Source organism: Anastrepha obliqua, chromosome 6 (genome assembly GCF_027943255.1).
Source record: "Anastrepha obliqua isolate idAnaObli1 chromosome 6, idAnaObli1_1.0, whole genome shotgun sequence".
In the NCBI taxonomy this organism is placed as follows: domain Eukaryota; kingdom Metazoa; phylum Arthropoda; class Insecta; order Diptera; family Tephritidae; genus Anastrepha; species Anastrepha obliqua.
Window position 1 is genome coordinate 27,128,787 of NC_072897.1, and position 17,473 is coordinate 27,146,259.

Sequence of the window (17,473 nt, forward strand, 5' to 3'; positions counted from 1 at the left end):
AGCCCAAAGCCGCTCATCCTGTATAGATGCGATTACATGCTGATATTCTAAGATCCTAAACAAATAACCTAAACCGATATGCTAAAACAAAAATCCCAAACAATGAATCCGATTTGCTCTATGAGATTCAAGAAAAATTCATAAAATATTGAAAATCGTGTTAAAACAAAACAATTCGTGTAAAAAAAAATTTTTTTTCTCTTTTTAAATCGTGTTAAATCAAATTCGTGTAAAAAAAATTCGTGTAAAAAGAGAATTAGGTGTAATATATACATGTGTATAAGTGTGTATTAATTATATTTATAATAATAGGTAGATATAATAACCTGTGGTGTGAGGTTCCTATTTAATTGGCGGTATAGCTGGATTTGGGTTCCCTTCGATCTTCCTTGCGCTCTGTGTGCTGTTAGTTATAAAACTAAACTTTTATGCCGATGTTGGTGCTGTTATTCATTCCTGCATTGTCCTTCTTTCGCCTTTCGGAATTTAAGAGGACAATGCAGGGATGTGTTTGTTTGGAATAAACATCCCGGCCGCCTTGCAGTGTTTAGGGTCTAGTTTAAAATTCCGGTTAAGATCCATCTTAATGTGGTGTTTTGGGCGACCACTGTGCCATTGTCGGGATGAAATATGCCGGATTTTATAATTTTTGGGTATAGGTCGGCTCCAAGTTCGAGCATTACATTGCTTGCCTTCGTGAATAATGGGTCAGCTAGGACTAAGTGATCGAAACGTTTTCGAATCTCGTCGCTTATGTCCTGCTCATAGGGTCGTATGGGTAAATCCTTTGATATCAAAGCGTGTGTTTCAAGCTGCAATTGATCATCAATTAGTGATCCGATTTCGAGATGGCAAATCCGATGTTCGTTTAGGTATGTTATCGGCAGTCTCAGCTTTTTTATTAAGTCAGAGCCGATGGTGGTTATTTTTTAGATCGGGTTGATGAGGGCCCTGACTTTATGCCATTTGTCTGCTTGTTTGATGCGGATGAGTGCCGTGGGTACAATGGTCTGCTTGGCTAGTAATGAGGGTGGTCCTCTAGGGGTGGTGAAGGGATGTTCTTCGACTCCTCGTTCTCTTTTTGTTTGCGTGACATGAGTGTACAATCTTAGGTGTCCATGTAGGATGGAGTGATGTTTCCATTGCATGTGGAACATCTCTTCTCACTTGTACAGCTTTTTGTCCGGTGTGATCTGGCCAAGCAATTGATGCAGTATTTGTGGGTTGTGACTGCGTCGTATTTTTCTTTTACATTCATGTTTGTGTATTTGGAGCATGTCACCAACCTATTATCCCTTTTGCATATTCCACATACAACGTGTCGGTGTAATTTTGGGGTGCGCCGTGCGGTATATGTCGCTATCTCTCTCTTCTTGGATGGGTGAAAGAGTTGCAACGAAACCGGCGTGGACGAATTGCTAAAGCTCTTAACCCTAGAACACACACCCGAGGACAAATGTATCCACTTCAACTTTGAAGTGTTGTAACTCTTTTGAACCGCTATACCTCTATACCGCTAACTTCGGATCTAGGAAGATTATTTAGTTTTGAGTTCAAATTCAAAATTTGAACTAGATCGGACCATTGGTTCAGGAGCTACAGCCTTCCAAACACATTATATACGTAAACACACACCCGGGATACGTTTGTACCCCAATAGTAAAAATCCTCATAATAATCAAAAAAAAACATTTTCTATATTATTTTTTTATTTAAAAAATTAAAAATATTCATTTCACACATTATATTATTGACTTTTATTATAAAAATTATAAAAATGCATCTTATATCTAAGGAAAATCATGGCAAATAGAGCAATTTGTTGATGTGACCGAATGTTCAAGACACATTGGCTTCTTACATTTGGCGCACAGCTTTCTGGTTTTTCTACGGCGTTTTTCCTCTTGTGCGTAACATAAATAGCAAGATCCGGACACAGGTTTTGGCGTGCGCGCTGCCGCAGATGTTGATGCTGCTGTTGACACCATTGATTCCAGCGGTCGGTTGAAATATGCTTCAATAGCAATTTTAGTCGAAAAATTTCGCGTCACTTGACGATTTATGGCTCTGGCTTCAATAATGGGTATACACAATGCTTCAGCCAAGCTGCGCAGGATCTGCTTACGCTTGTTGTTTGTTCTCCAAGGCAACATAGGATTATTCAAATCGTAGACAATGTAGGCTGCAAGAGCTGTAATGTCCAACATGTTGAAGAACATCGCTAGTGGCTAATTGGCTGCTATAGGGTAGTAAGATTGGGTGTCGCTCGTTATATGATAGTGCTGCAGAATTGCTTAATCGTCCGTCAACTCGCATTATTCTATTCGGGTCCATTGACGGGTTGAGGGTCAATAATGAACTTTTCTTGGGTATCTGGCTCTTTCAGAACAAGGCATCATATTCTTGTGGGAAATAATTTTTTTGGGTAAAAATAATTAGTTTTATTCGCGTCGCTTTGAATTCGTTTGGAGTTATTTCTTGGCTTGAATATTGACATTCACGTCTCCTGGTGAGGTATTTGAGTAGAACCTAAATAAATACGCAACTATACGAATGGCTTTGGGTAGTGAGGAGAATCTTTCTAGGATATCCTCATGGGTCGTTATTGCGAAAGTCTTTACGGGTTTGATTTCGATCGTCGTGCTATAGGGTTTTTGAATTTTTGGCCATTGTTCTTGTTCCAATCTTAACCAATTGGGCCCGTGCCACTAAAGTTTGGAATTCAAAAGTTCCGTGAGTGTACATCCTCGACTTGCCAAATCTGCGGGATTGTCATGGCTTTCGACATGGCGCCAGTTGTTGACTCCAACCTTTTCCATGACCGCGGTAACTGGGTGAGACACGAATGTACTCCAAGAACATGGTGGTTTGTTTAACCACGATAAAAGTATAGTTGAGTCCGTCCAAAAATAGCTTTGATATTGCCTTAAGCTTAATTGGGATAGGGTAGAGTCAACAAGATTAGCTAATAGAACAGCTCCACAGAGTTCTAACCTTGGCAACGATATGCTTTTAATTGGGGCAACTCTCGTTTTCGATACTAAGAGAGTGATCCATACTTCGGTTTCGATGGTGACTCGAATATAAAGGGTTGCGGCATAAGCTTTCTCGGAAGTATCAGAAAATCCATGAAATTCGATGGTTGCTAATGGTAAGAAATGGGTCCATCTGGGTATTTGAATATTGCTTGCCGTTTCGTGGTCATTTACGAAATTAAGCCATCGATGAAGTGTGAGTGGCTTAAGACTTTCATCCCAGTCGGATTTATCAAGCCATACTTGCTGCATAATAATTTTTGCCGTTATTATTATTGGACTGAGCCAACCTGGCTGGGTCAAATAATTTGGCAATAGCTGATAAAACCTCGCGTTTGGTGTAGGTGGGTTTATTTTCGATTGGGTGGACGAGAAAGAAAATTGAATCTTTTTTGGAGTTCCATCGTATACCTAGGGTTTTGGATTGACGAACTCGGGCAAATTCAATAATTCCATGTTTAATTTATGTTCCTGAGGAAGTTCTGTTAATATTTCTGGGTCATTTGAGGTCCACTTGCGTAAAGCAAATCCAGCGGATTCCAAAGCAGAAATTAGTTCATCTTTTGCTCTTTTAGCAGTTGATAGGTAATGGGTTCCTGTTAGGACATCGTCTACGTACATTTCGTTGCGAAGAATATTCGACGTTATAGGGACGTATCTTGGACGTCATCGGCTAATTTTAATAGGGTTCGAATAGCTAAATATGGCGCGCAATTTATACCGAATGTAACTGTTTATTTATTTATACCGAGTGTAACTCTGCCAGTAGGCACGGCGTAGACCGGGTGCTAGTAAATTGGATTCGTTCGATGCTGGCCCAAAGAATCGTTTCGGTGCGAGCAGAGGAAGATCTGCTGGTGTCATCCGGGGTTAATAGAGGCTGCCCCCAAGGCGGTGTGCTGTCTCCATTGCTCTGGTGCATGGTAATCGATCCTCTGCTCACCACCTTTAACGAGTCGGGAGTCTACACACAAGCATATGCGGACGATGTTGCTTGTTTGGTAACAGGCCCTTCGCTTATGAACATCTGCAGGAAAGTGCAGAAAACTCTGGATCGGATTGACACTTGGTGCTGTGCGAACGGGCTATCGGCAAATCCCGCCAAGACTGGTATTGTCCTCTTTACCAGAAAGAGGAAGCTTGATGGACTCGCTGTGCCAAAGCTAAAAGGAGTCACAATCCAGCTATCCAAGGAAATTAAATATCTTGGAGTAATCCTCGATAGTAAGCTCCTATGGAAATCACAAGTTGAAACAAAGACATCCAAAGCACTGACAGCTTTCTGGCAGTGCAAAGGTGTCTTTGGGAAAACGTGGGGTCTCTCTCCTAGCAAGGTTCTATGGATCTACACGGCTATGATAAGACCCATTATCACCTATGCATCACTGGTCTGGATGAGAAGACTCTCTCTAGTGGGAGTCAGGAGGACCTTATCGAGACTACAACGCACTGTGGCCATTTGTTGCACCGGAGCTTTTCCGACTACTTCAGGCCCGGCACTAGATGCTCTGATTGGTTTACCACCACTTGATGCTTTCATCCAAGGAGAGGCCTTGAAGGCCATCTACCGACTGAAACACAGTGGGAACTGGTACGGCCCTTGTCCGGCATTGGAACACAGAGAAGGCATGGGCATCGATCAAACGATTCTCTCCATGCCCCTTGACTCCACGCCATCAAGGGTCGTACTTGAAAAGAGATACAGTGTAGTGTTACTCAGTTGTGGGGAGACTCAGAAAATGAGCCCGGCAAATACTGTTTTCGCATTTTTACGGATGGCTCCAGGACCGAGCATGGCTCCGGCTCTGGGGTCTACGTGGAATCCAGCGGGACAAAACTGCACTTTGCTCTTGGAATGCATGCATCTGTGTTTCAAGCGGAGGTGTATGCAGTTCAAGAAGCGATGAACTTTGTTGTGGAAAAACGATGGAGAGACAGATCTATATGTGTCTGCAGCGACAGCCAAGCTGCGCTTATGGCCTTAGACAGCCCTCCAACCACATCAGGGGTAGTCAAGTCCTGTAAATCCAGGCTGAACTATGTCGGTAGACATAATAGCCTGATGCTAACATGGGTCCCGGGACACGTGGGTATCGCGGGTAACGAGACCTCTGACTCCTTAGCTATGATGGGCTCTGAGGCCAACTTCATTGGCCCATAGCCCGTTTTGCCACTCCCCTCTGCTGCCATCACGGCCACGGTTGGCAAATGGGTAACTACCACCCACAAGCGAGCTTGGCAGGCTGAGAGAGGCTGCAGATGGACAAAACTGATGTTACCTATCATGTCCGATCGACTGTCGCAAACCCTTCTGTCATTAGGCAGAGGGGAGTGTAGAAAGCTGGTTGGACTGATGACGGGCCACTTTCTGTGGGTAAAGCACATGGAAAGGTTGGGCATCTCAGACAGTGTATTGTGCCCAGCCTGTGAAGAGGAGGATGAGACGGCGGACCACTTCCTGTGTGTCTGCCCCGCCTTCGCTCGAATCAGGTTTGAGGTCTTTGGCACTGATGTGCTAAGAAGCGAAGCGACCATCTTGGCTCCTTGGCACCACAAGATCTACTCAGATTTCTTCGGAAATCGGGTAGATTTAAAGAAAATTAAAAGGGAATCCAAGTGTAGTACAATGGACTCAATTAATGTCTGAGTGCTGCACTTGCTAGTTGTCCCGACAAACAAAACAAAACAAAAAAAACTGTTTGGAGTTCAACGTCTTCTATTGGGTCTTCGACAGATTTTCTGAAGAGTATTCTTTGAAAACGGTGTGCTGCGGGTCGACAAGAAGCTGTCGATACATTTTTTGAATGTCCGCGTTAAAAACAAATCGAAAGAGTCTCCATTTTAAAATTAGAAGGACTAAGTCCATTTGAAGAGTGGGTCCAACATATAAAGTGTCATTGAGGCTCTTTCGATTAGATGTTGGGCTTGATGCATTAAATACCTTTCGTAATTTAGTTGTTATGCGGTCGGGTTTAATAACCGCGTGATGAGGTAAATAATATGAGGTGGTTTTATCCGTGCTTATATTCAACTTTCTTCGTGTGGCCAAGTTTCAGGTATTCGGTAATTGCTTTATCATATTCCGCCTTAATTTCGGGCCTTTTAAGTAAAGACCTTTCATTTCTGAGGTATTGAGCTAGCGCTATGTGTCTTGACTCTCCAATTTCGACGTTTTCGGGGTTCTTAAAGGGTAGAGTTACTACATAGCGTCCGTTGGGGTTTCGACGTGTAGTCTTTTGATATCTTTCTTCGCAAAGTACGTCTGATGGGGAGGCTAGGGGCTTTCTGGGAACTTCCTCTACCTCCCAAAAACGAGTAAGTAGGTTATCCGGGCTCATTTTATTGTAAAAAGAGACCAAGTTTGGTGACTGAGACAATCTGGGTACAGGGCCAGTCAAAATCCACACAAACTCTGTCTCCTGGGCTAAGAGTGAACCTAAAATATTTTGTTTAACTCCTCCTAGAATAAGTTTTGGGTATAGATCACTACCAATCAATATGTCCACGGGTCTGGGTTTGTGGAATTGGCGATCTGCTAATGTGAAACCAAGCGTTTCAAGGCATAACTTAGAGTCAAGTGGGTATGAGGGTAAATTATCCATGAGGCTGTTTAGAATAAATGCTTGTGTCGATATTCTAATATGTGTATTCAACGGTGAGTATAGGGTAATTCCGCACATTTTTGTTGGTGTTGCTGAAACTGAGTTATTTAACCCAGGTACTTGGGCTGACATGGAGTGTGTGGGTATATAGAGATTCTGCTGTAGTTTTTTGGATATAAACTTAGCTTCGGATCCCGAATCGATGAGTGCTCTTGCAATGAATCTTTCGCCATTATGTTCTATCCGAACCATGGCAGTTCCTAATAAAATCTGCTTCCTATTTGGGTTGAATGGGTCTTGGGTTGTCGATAGAGTGGATTGTATGATGTTGGCATAGGTTTGCGGATTTATTTTTGGGGTTTGCGTGGGTGTGAAGGTATCTGTGTTGGTATCAGGAGTTGAAGTTAAGACTCTTGATCCCTCCGGGGGGGATTGGGTTCGACTTGTTGAGTCTCTATGGAGTAAGGTATTATGTTTTTTATTACATTTTCTGCAAGAGTATTTGCTTTTGCAGTCTCTGAACCTATGCGACATTGCCAAACAGTTGTAACAATATCCTCATGGCTAGGAATTTATGGCATTCACGAATGGAATGTTGTTTTTTGCATATTTGGCAACTGTCTATTTCGAATGGTTTTTTTGAGAAATTAGGTTCGGAATATTTTTTTTTTTGTTTTGACTGTTCCGGGATGGAGTTATTAGATACGTTGACGTGAAAAGTGTTGTATCGTTTTTCATAGCTTTTTTTATGGTGGGTTGGGCTGGGTGACTTTTTGAATCTGAAGCTTTAAAATTCCCTACTGATTCCAAAGTTTTATATTTATGGGTCAAAAAACTATCAAAAGTTTCCCATGAGGGTATTGTGGAATTATCTTCGAGGGTGTATTCAAATGCTTCTAGGGTTTCCTTAGGTAGTTTTGAACTACAAAGGTATATTAAAATCGAGTCCCAGCTTAATGTGTCTATCCCTAGGTTTGTCAAATTTGTTAAAGAACTGTTTATCGTTCTTTGTAGGGTTTTAATGGAGTTGCCTGTTTCTTGTGCTATTTGTGGCAGATTAAAAAGAGTTTTTAGTTGGGTATTCACATGCATTCGTTTGTTTTCATATTGGTCGGTTAAATTTTTCCACGCTTGTATGAAACCATCATTCGTTAAGGGTGCGCCTCTAATTGCTTCTCGTGCTTCGCCCCGGGTCTTTTGGTTCAAGCGGAAGAGCCTTTCCACATTACTTATCCTTGGATAATGGGCATAAAGGCTGTGAATATGTCTCTAAATGTAGGCCATGTCACATAATCTCCGTAAAAGATGTCCGTGTCGCATGGTGGTAGATGAACTGTGGGTGTGAAATTCATCATAGGGACCTCTGAAGGTCTCTCTTTAATTGCTTGGGTATGTTTCAGGTTTTTTAGAATGTCCACATCCTTATTTATTAAAGCTAAGCAGTTTAGATGCATTTGATAGCATTTTTTATATGAATCTTTTATTTTGTTTAAATCGATGGCCTCGTCGGCACTATTAGGGGCTCTGCGAAAAACATCATATGCTTTCTTCAATTTATTAGAAAGAGAATCGAGTTCAACTCTTTTGATTTCTAAAGTGTACACTGACTCGTCTTCAGATAGGGTCTGGAAATGATCATCCACGAATTCTATCAAATCAGAAGTTGTTATCTTAAAGTCTTCCATTTTATTTAAAAGAGTGAGATTTACAACCGAATGAAATGAAGGGAGTGAGTTCGATTATTATTTTGAAGGTAACGCTCAAATGAATTTTCGTACTTTTATGTTTTACAAAATTTTAACAAATATTCGTGATAGATGCCTCTTTTATGCACTAAAGGCAACTGAGAATACGTTTCAAATTTTTCCTACAGGGGGTTTTCAATTTTTTCCTACTCGGTCGCTTTTTCCATTTCCTACTGGTTAATTTTATTTTATGAGTACTTGTTGGGTTAACCGTTGATATTGATACCAACAAATTGTTAGGTGGAATATGTTGCTTTGTTTTTATATACGTGTGGGTGTGTATATTTGATTAAAATGATTTATTAAAAATATAAAGGAATAATCGCCGTCGACAGAGCAACTGGTGTTATACTGCACTGTTTCGGGTATGTATGTATATTATATATATATATATATGTATGTATATAAAAGTGCAAAGCAGAATATATAGCAAAATAACTAGCGATTCAAGCTAGCTTAATCACAAATTTTTTAATTTTACTTTGGAAAATTCTGATTTGCACGTATGATAAAATATTTGAAATTATTTGGGTCGTACTTACAGTTTATTTTGTTTTTTTTTTTTTTTGTAGATTAATATAATATTTTGAGTTGAGGTTCAAAATGGATTGACACCACTGTGCCATTGTCGGGATGAAATATGCCGGATTTTATAATTTTTGGGTATAGGTCGGCTCCAAGTTCGAGCATTACGTTGCTTGCCTTCGTGAATAATGGGTCAGCTAGGACTAAGTGATCGAAACGTTTTCGAATCTCGTCGCTTATGTCCTGCTCATAGGGTCGTATGGGTAAATCCTTTGATATCAAAGCGTGTGTTTCAAGCTGCAATTGATCATCAATTAGTAATCCGATTTCGAGATGGCAAATCCGATGTTCGTTTAGGTATGTTATCGGCAGTCTCAGCTTTTTTATTAAGTCAGAGCCGATGGTGGTTATTTTTTGGATCGGGTTGATGAGGGCCCTGACTTTATGCCATTTGTCTGCTTGTTTGATGCGGATGAGTGCCGTGGGTACAATGGTCTGCTTGGCTAGTAATGAGGGTGGTCCTCTAGGGGTGGTGAAGGGATGTGCTTCGACTCCTCGTTCTCTTTTTGTTTGCGTGACATGAGTGTACAATCTTAGGTGTCCATGTAGGGTGGAGTGATGTTTCCATTGCATGTGGAACATCTCTTCTCACTTGTACAGCTTTTTGTCCGGTGTGATCTGGCCAAGCAATTGATGCAGTATTTGTGGGTTGTGACTGCGTCGTATTTTTCTTTTACATTCATGTTGGTGTATTTGCATATTCCACATACAACGTGTCGGTGTAATTTTGGGGTGCGCCGTGCGGTATATGTCGCTATCTCTCTCTTCTTGGATGGGTGAAAGAGTTGCACGAAACCGGCGTGATCGAATTGCTAAAGCTCTTAACCCTAGAACACACACCCGGGTACAAATGTATCCACTTCAACTTTGAAGTACTTCAACTTTGAAGTGTTGTAACTCTTTTGAACCGCTATACCTCTATACCGCTAACTTCGGATCTAGGAAGATTATTTAGTTTTGAGTTCAAATTCAAAATTTGAACTAGATCGGACCATTGGTTCAGGAGCTACAGCCTTCCAAACACATTATATACGTAAACACACACCCGGGATACGTTTGTACCCCAATAGTAAAAATCCTCATAATAATCAAAAAAAAAAACATTTTTTATATTATTTTTTTATTTGAAAAATTAAAAATATTCATTTCACACATTATATTAATGACTTTTATTATAAAAATTATAAAAATGCATCTTATATCTAAGGGAAATCATGGCAAATAGAGCAATTTGTTGATGTGCCCGAATGTTCAAGACACATTGGCTTCTTACATTTGGCGCACAGCTTTCTGGTTTTTCTACGGCGTTTTTCCTCTTGTGCGTAACATAAATAGCAAGATCCGGACACAGGTTTTGGCGTGCGCGCTGCCGCAGATGTTGATGCTGCTGTTGACACCATTGATTCCAGCGGTCGGTTGAAATATGCTTCAATAGCAATTTTAGTCGAAAAATTTCGCGTCACTTGACGATTTATGGCTCTGGCTTCAATAATGGGCATACACAATGCTTCAGCCAAGCTGCGCAGGATCTGCTTACGCTGGTTGTTTGTTCTCCAAGGCAACATAGGGTTATTCAAATCGTAGACAATGTAGGCTGCAAGAGCTGTAATGTCCAACATGTTGAAGAACATCGCTAGTGGCCATCGTTTTGTTTGTCTTTGTGTTGGATATTCCGCAAACATTTGGTCACATTTGATCAACACCACCTTTGGTACGATTATAATATTCAATTATTTCAGGTTTCCCACTGTCAGCTATTTCAGCATCATTATGCATGGTCGAAAGCAAAATTACTGCTTTATTTTTTTCGGGAACATAAGAGCACATTGTTACATTATTTTTGAAGCCAAATGTCGTTGAACCAATTTTCCTGTTTTTGTTCTGCTTCATTTCTTGAGGAATATATCGCACCCTAAATACAAAAGGGTCACAACTCAAAATGTAGCTTCTGCTCAAATATGAACGAGACGTTATCAATAAAACGGTCCGCGGATGACATATGGCAAAAATAAATTTTTTGTTTTTTGGTAGGACTGTTATAAGCTTACATGGCAAATTTCAGCGTGATATGTCACATAGTTTGTTTTCTGTGCTACTGTAAACAAGTCAAGCTCGAGCGTGGAAAATTTTGACTTGTGACCCTTTTGTATTTAGGGTGCGATATGATTTGTTTTTCCGCAAAGTTCCAACGATCGTGAGTTTCCAGGTGAGAAGCAGTTCTGCAACTGGCAAGGTCGTAAAAAAATTGTCCATTGTAATGTTTCGGCCACTTCCTTGGTATTTGGCAGACAAATCCTTCACCACTCGTTCGCCTTGGTTCGTTTCCCTACCAGTTTCTGCTTGGCCAGTATATATTTGTCCATGCAGTGGATATGCATTTGTGGCATCGCAAATCCACCAAACCTTGACACCATATTTAGCAGGTTTTGACGGTATGTACTGCGTAAACCGTGTGCGTCCACGGTAAGGAAATAATTGTTCATCAATCGTCAAGCATGAGCTGGGCTTTTAATGTGCAGCAAGATTATTGTTCATCATCGTCCACAACTCACGGATCGGTGCTGCTTTATCAGTTAGTAAGCGAGTTGCACGAGTGTTTTTATCGTCAAATCTTAGGAACCGCAATATCGAACAAAAACGGTTGACTCCCATTGTGGCGCGATATAAAGGATAGTTTTTGACGCTCCATAAATCTCGAACATGTTCCCCATTGCTATGGTTCGCACCAGTCATAATAAGTATGCCAAAAAATGCATACAGCTCTGTTATTGACACAGGCGTCCATGACTTAGGAGTTGTGTTTGGATGCGCATTGTTGTAAGCATTATAAGTTTCTTTTGCTAACTTATTTGTGTGACGCATAATTATATCAGCCATTTCAACGTTCATGAAACATTTGAATGTTTGCTCTATTGACAACATTTCAGTGCATCTAGCTGGTCCAGAACGTTCTCTTATAATATTTTTTCTGAGTACCTGACGACTTACATTTGGTTCTTTCATCCACTCAGTACCATCACGTGCAACAAATTTTTCGCCACTAGCAGGTAATTGATTATTTTCTTCTACTTCTTCTTCTTCATCGTCTTCTTCATCATCCTCATAGTCCGCATAATCAGCATCGTCATCAGCAATTTCAATGTCATTGAATTGAATTTCTTCTTCATCTTCTGAGTCAAAGTCATATGGAGCGTCATCGTCACAAATTTCATCAAATAAAGATTGTATATATGATTCTCGCTGTTCCTCAGTTAGCCTGCATAATAAAAAAAATTAGTATTATATATGTTTACATTGTTGCTTATTTTACATTTTTTACCTTCTATATGCTGCACTTGATAAATATTCGTTTCTTCTTGAAATCATTTCGTATCCAGTTATTTATAGTTTCAGTTATATTTATTTTCACTTATAAAGGGTGTTTTTTTTAGAGGTTAGGTTTTCAAGTTGGCACTACTTTTTTCGTAGATGGTCTTTTTGACAGCTGTCACTTGATTTATGCTCAGTTTGGTTTGCCATTTCATAATGAATAGACTTACACCTGAACAACGTTTGCAAATCGTGCAAATTTATTACGAAAATAATGGTTCGGTTCGCGCGACGCATCGAAGAAAATTTTGTTCAGCGATGAAGCTCACTTTTGGTTGAATGGGTATGTCAATAAGCAAAATTGTGGCATTTGGAGTGAACATAATCCACAAGCCATTGCTGAGACGCTGTTACATCCTCAAAAAGTCACTGTTTGGTGTGCTCTATGGGCAGAGGGAATCATTGGTCCATATTTCTTTAAAAATGAAGCCGGCCATAATGTTACAGTCAATGGAGAGCGCTATAGAGCCATGATTAATGACTTTTTCGTGTCTGAATTGGACGATGTTGATGTGGACGACCTTTGGTTCCAACAAGACGGCGCTACATGCCATACAGCCAACGCAATAATCGATTTATTGAAGGAAACTTTTGGTGAGCGCATTATCTCGCGCCGTGGACCTGTGACGTGGCCTCCAAGATCGTGCGATATAACACCGCTGGACTATTTCTTGTGGGGCTATGTGAAGTCGCTTGTCTACGCAGATAAGCCCGAGACGATTGACGTCTTGGAAGAGAATATTCGGCGCGTTATTGTTGACATACGGCCCCAATTGCTGCAAAAAGTGGTCGAAAATTGGGCCTCTCGGCTGGAATTTATTCGAGCCAGCCGCGGCGGCCACTTGCCCGAAATCATTTTTAAAACATAATGGCAAACCCTTATCTTTATAATAAAGCTAAATTCTTGGCCATAACATTAAATTATATACGTTTTATTTCATCTTGAAAACATAACCTCTAAAAAAACACCCTTTATTTTCACTTCTTACACTTTTGAGCACCAAAACAATAATGAAAATATCAACAGGCAGCATTTATAACAACACCTCGTGTGAAAACAACCCTTGCAGCTGCATATAAAATACAAAAACCATTATACCAGTGTATTTGCTACCTACGTACCCATACCTTGCGCGACCTTTTTGCACATATCTTTTGAACCAGGTAGAACATTTCAATGAAATAAAAACCAAAATATGTATTCGTTGTTACTCTACAAGTATATTATTATAAATCATATTATTTTGTTTTGCATTTATCAGGACAACAACAAAAACAAAAATCCACTGTTGCATGTCCTGACTTTATTTGCCCATATCGCTGGAACCAGTAGGAATATTCGAATGAAACAAAAGACAAAATACTTGTTATATATTAAAATATACATTTCAAAAAAAAAAAATCATAGAAATCGGTTGAATAAGCATTAAAAAAACCACAAAATAAGGTCCCGGGGACAAACGTATCCCGGGTGTGTGTTTACGTGGTATTTTCTGGGTGTGTGTTCTAGGGTTAAAGCTTTTTCATCCGAGAATGGTGACAAGCTGCGGGTCGTGCTGAGGGAGCGGATGCTCATTGTTGGGCTGCTTCGGCGAGTGGTCCTGACCGTTGAAATGGTCTTCCTTTTTGGAGTTAGGGGGGCCATGATCCTATAAAAAAAAGTGAAAACCAGTCTAACGGTTAGACGCGATAGAAGTGAAACCTTCCGTAAAACAAACTGAGAGAGAATGAGACGAAAGCAGCATTAGGAGCGGGATAATTGTAGGATCATTATAATATTGCTATAAAGTTCATATTTTATTTTCTTCATTTTATTATTATTTATCCTCAATGTTTTCAATTTCAACAAATGATACGAGTGGCTTATGATAGCTAAAATATGATACAAAAGCATTTCGTAATGTTTTTCGGCGTGCACGAAATTCACGTACACGTTCTGTTGAAGTCTTTGTGGTTTTTTTAGTTTTAGTTTTATTTTCTTTTTGTTTTTTTTTCTGTTCATATTCACGACACTTTTCTGCATTATTTTTCGGCATAATTGCGGTAAATATTTAAAAATGAAAATATTTACGAATATAAAAATACGGACGCAATACAGCACACGCGGTTGCTATTATGAGCGTCGTAACGCGTATAATACACAGACGTACTAACATACACGCAAACATTCGTAGGACGCTTGGTTTGAATTTTTTATATGTACATATGTATGTATGCTATACTATGGCCTAGCCTATGTACGTACATACATATTTGTGTTCTGAACTTCCAGCAAAACAATGCTTATTAAAATACACATATGCATCTACATACAACCGCACACACAGACCACTCACTTTATTCCTGTAAATGCGTATGTCGTCCAAAGCTAAAATTCTATGCCTAGCGACTACAAGAACAAAATACATTAATAGGCGCAGGCGTAGCGGCCATCATCCTAGTTGCCATAGCGCTGAACAGTCGCGGCGGCGCCGAACAGTTTCAACTATTGTACTGATAAAAATTGATTTATAAATTCGAGCTCATAGTTCTAAGAGCAAGTACTTTCATTCTTAAAACGAGCCGCCCATATGCTAATTTTCTCGACAATTCGAAAATAGTCAATATTGGAATATTTCGAGTAGAATTATTTGCCAATATTCAATTTTTGTCAAGTCGAGTGCCCGCGTCTCCGTAAATATGTTTGCACCCATATATGTATGTAAATACATATATGTTTCTAAATGCTCGACAACCGCAGCTGCCTGTTCAAGGTTACTGTACATTAGGCCGGGTCGATTTGTGGGAAGGCAAAAAAATCGCCCATTGCTCTGTGAAAATCATATTCAAGGGATCAGAATAAGAAATTTTGCCGAAGGAACCATACCTCTAAAACGATTTCTGATGTCCCCCAATATGGGTCGAACTTTTTAGTTTCTTTTCTATAACTCACATTCATTCATTTACATATGTTCTGACTAAATAAATTTCTTAAGAGAAAGTATATATAATAATTTATTGTAAATAAATAAAAATCAAGAAAAAGCATAGCCATTTAGCTGATTTTTTCATGTAAAGGCCAAAAATGGTGATATTTTGAAATTGGGGGACATCAGAATTCGTTTTAGAGGTATGGTTCCTTCGGCAAAGTTTCTTATTTTGATCCCTAGAATACAATTTTCATAGAGCAATGAGCGATTTTTAAATCGACCCGCCCTACTGTACATGCAATGCTGTGCCTATGAATGTGCGCTGTGCCTATGAATGCGCGCTGGATTTCTTGAGAAATTTTACCGTATGTTTTGCTGTGGCGAGGCACATATGTACATACACACAACATATATACATATATCCGCATATATACATACATATATAAATTCACAAATTTAAATTTGCTTATGCCATCCTTCTGTGTGCCTGGTAATGAAGCATTTTCTATACATACATATATATACGTATATCTTTTTTCTTCTTCTTTCTGGTGTCGCTTTTTCGTTTCATCGAGTCTCAAATCACTCCCAACGATTCTAAAGAAGTTTTCACTTCAAGCCGTGAGCGGTACGAATGTCTACTACTCGGGTTTTGTTATCTGAACCGCAGTATGCCTTTTTTATTCGGCCTAGTTTCCATTCGTTTGGTGGTAGATTTTCGTTTCTGACGACAACTAAATCACCAACTTCGACGTTACGTTGAGGGTATTTCCACTTATATCGCTTGTGGAGTTCCTTCAGATATTCTTCTTTCCATCTTTTGGAGAAATGTTGATGGAGTGCTTTTAGTTTTGTCCATCTGTTTATAATACTTAGGTTAGTATGTTCTAAATTGGGTTCGGCGGGTGTTAATATTCTGGTACCAATCAAAAAGTGTCCTGGGCTTAAGGGTTCTAAGCTTGTTGGGTCGTCATTTGAAGGGCTTAATGGGCGAGAATTCAAGCAACCTTCTATGCGGGTTAATAGGGTACTTAGTTCCTCGAAGGTAAATTTTTGGGCTTGTGATACCTTTTTTAAATGGGTTTTGAAACTTTTTACTCCTGCTTCCTATAGTCCGCCCATATGCGAAGCTCCTGGGGGGTTGAAGTGCCAATTGATGTTTTGATGCCCATAATTAGCTATTACTTGGGTTTGTCGGGTTTTGAGAAATTCTCGTCGATCTTTGACCAATAGTTGGGAAGCTCCCATAAAGTTTGTTCCGTTGTCCGAATAGAGATCGAACCTTTTAGGTTAGGATATCTCGAAAACCAGAGCTGATAGAGCAATTCTGAGGTTTGGATTCAGCGCATGATAAACCTTCATAAATATATAGTCAGATTTCTGGGTCTGAATGTTGGTTAAATTTCAGTTTGATCGTCATCAGCAATGAGTTGAACTTCCTTCAGTTCCTGCAGTTGAGTCAATCATATCGTCCAAGACTACGGGGTTCTTAACAGTTGCAACATCAGCATCCTTTATGTGTTTTCGAGCTTTATAATGATGACCGTTTACATCCGTTTTATAAAAATAACAATCATCCGGTTTATGATAAGGCTGATGATGACACATCATCGGAGAATATTGAGAAATTCGACTTTTCTGGCAACGTTTTGATTTATATCTCTTGAATATCAATGAAACAAACAATAAAACTTTAACTTTTTAATAAGGTTAAATTATACTAACAAACTTCTTTTGTTAAAAAATGTACAGTGTGAACTTAGGTACACTTGGGAGCTTTTTCATATTTCCATTGAAAAAAAAAAAAGTGCTATAATATGTCAGATATTTTCGTAAGTTCTAACCAGTTCTGTTATATGCAGTACAGTGTACTCTTATGTATACATATATACTCCAATAGATATTACGTATCTGTAATAACGCATCAAAACACGTCCTTATTCCCATTTAGCGTAAGTTATACCTACATACCAAATTAGTAAAAAAACCAAATAAAATCTTAAAACTCACACAACTCTATTAATTTTAATTCAATTACAGTCAAATATAGCTCATTCGAAGCAAAATTAAATTTACGATAACAGTAGTGTACTAAAAAAAATTCTCAATATCGGATAATATCGTAAAAATGATGTCAAAGTTGAAAAAATAGAGAAAAAATAAAAAAATTCCAAATACTTCCGCCTACAGTCTCGTCAGATGTCATTTCAGAAAAATTGTCAACATAC

The 17,473-nt window shown here is 39.4% G+C and overlaps 1 pseudogene; it reads right to left on the reverse strand.

Annotated features, from left to right (window-relative positions):
* Window positions 1–325: 325 nt before the first annotated feature.
* LOC129250261 (uncharacterized) lies at window positions 326–9,666 on the reverse strand (annotated as a pseudogene).
* Window positions 9,667–17,473: the final 7,807 nt, after the last annotated feature.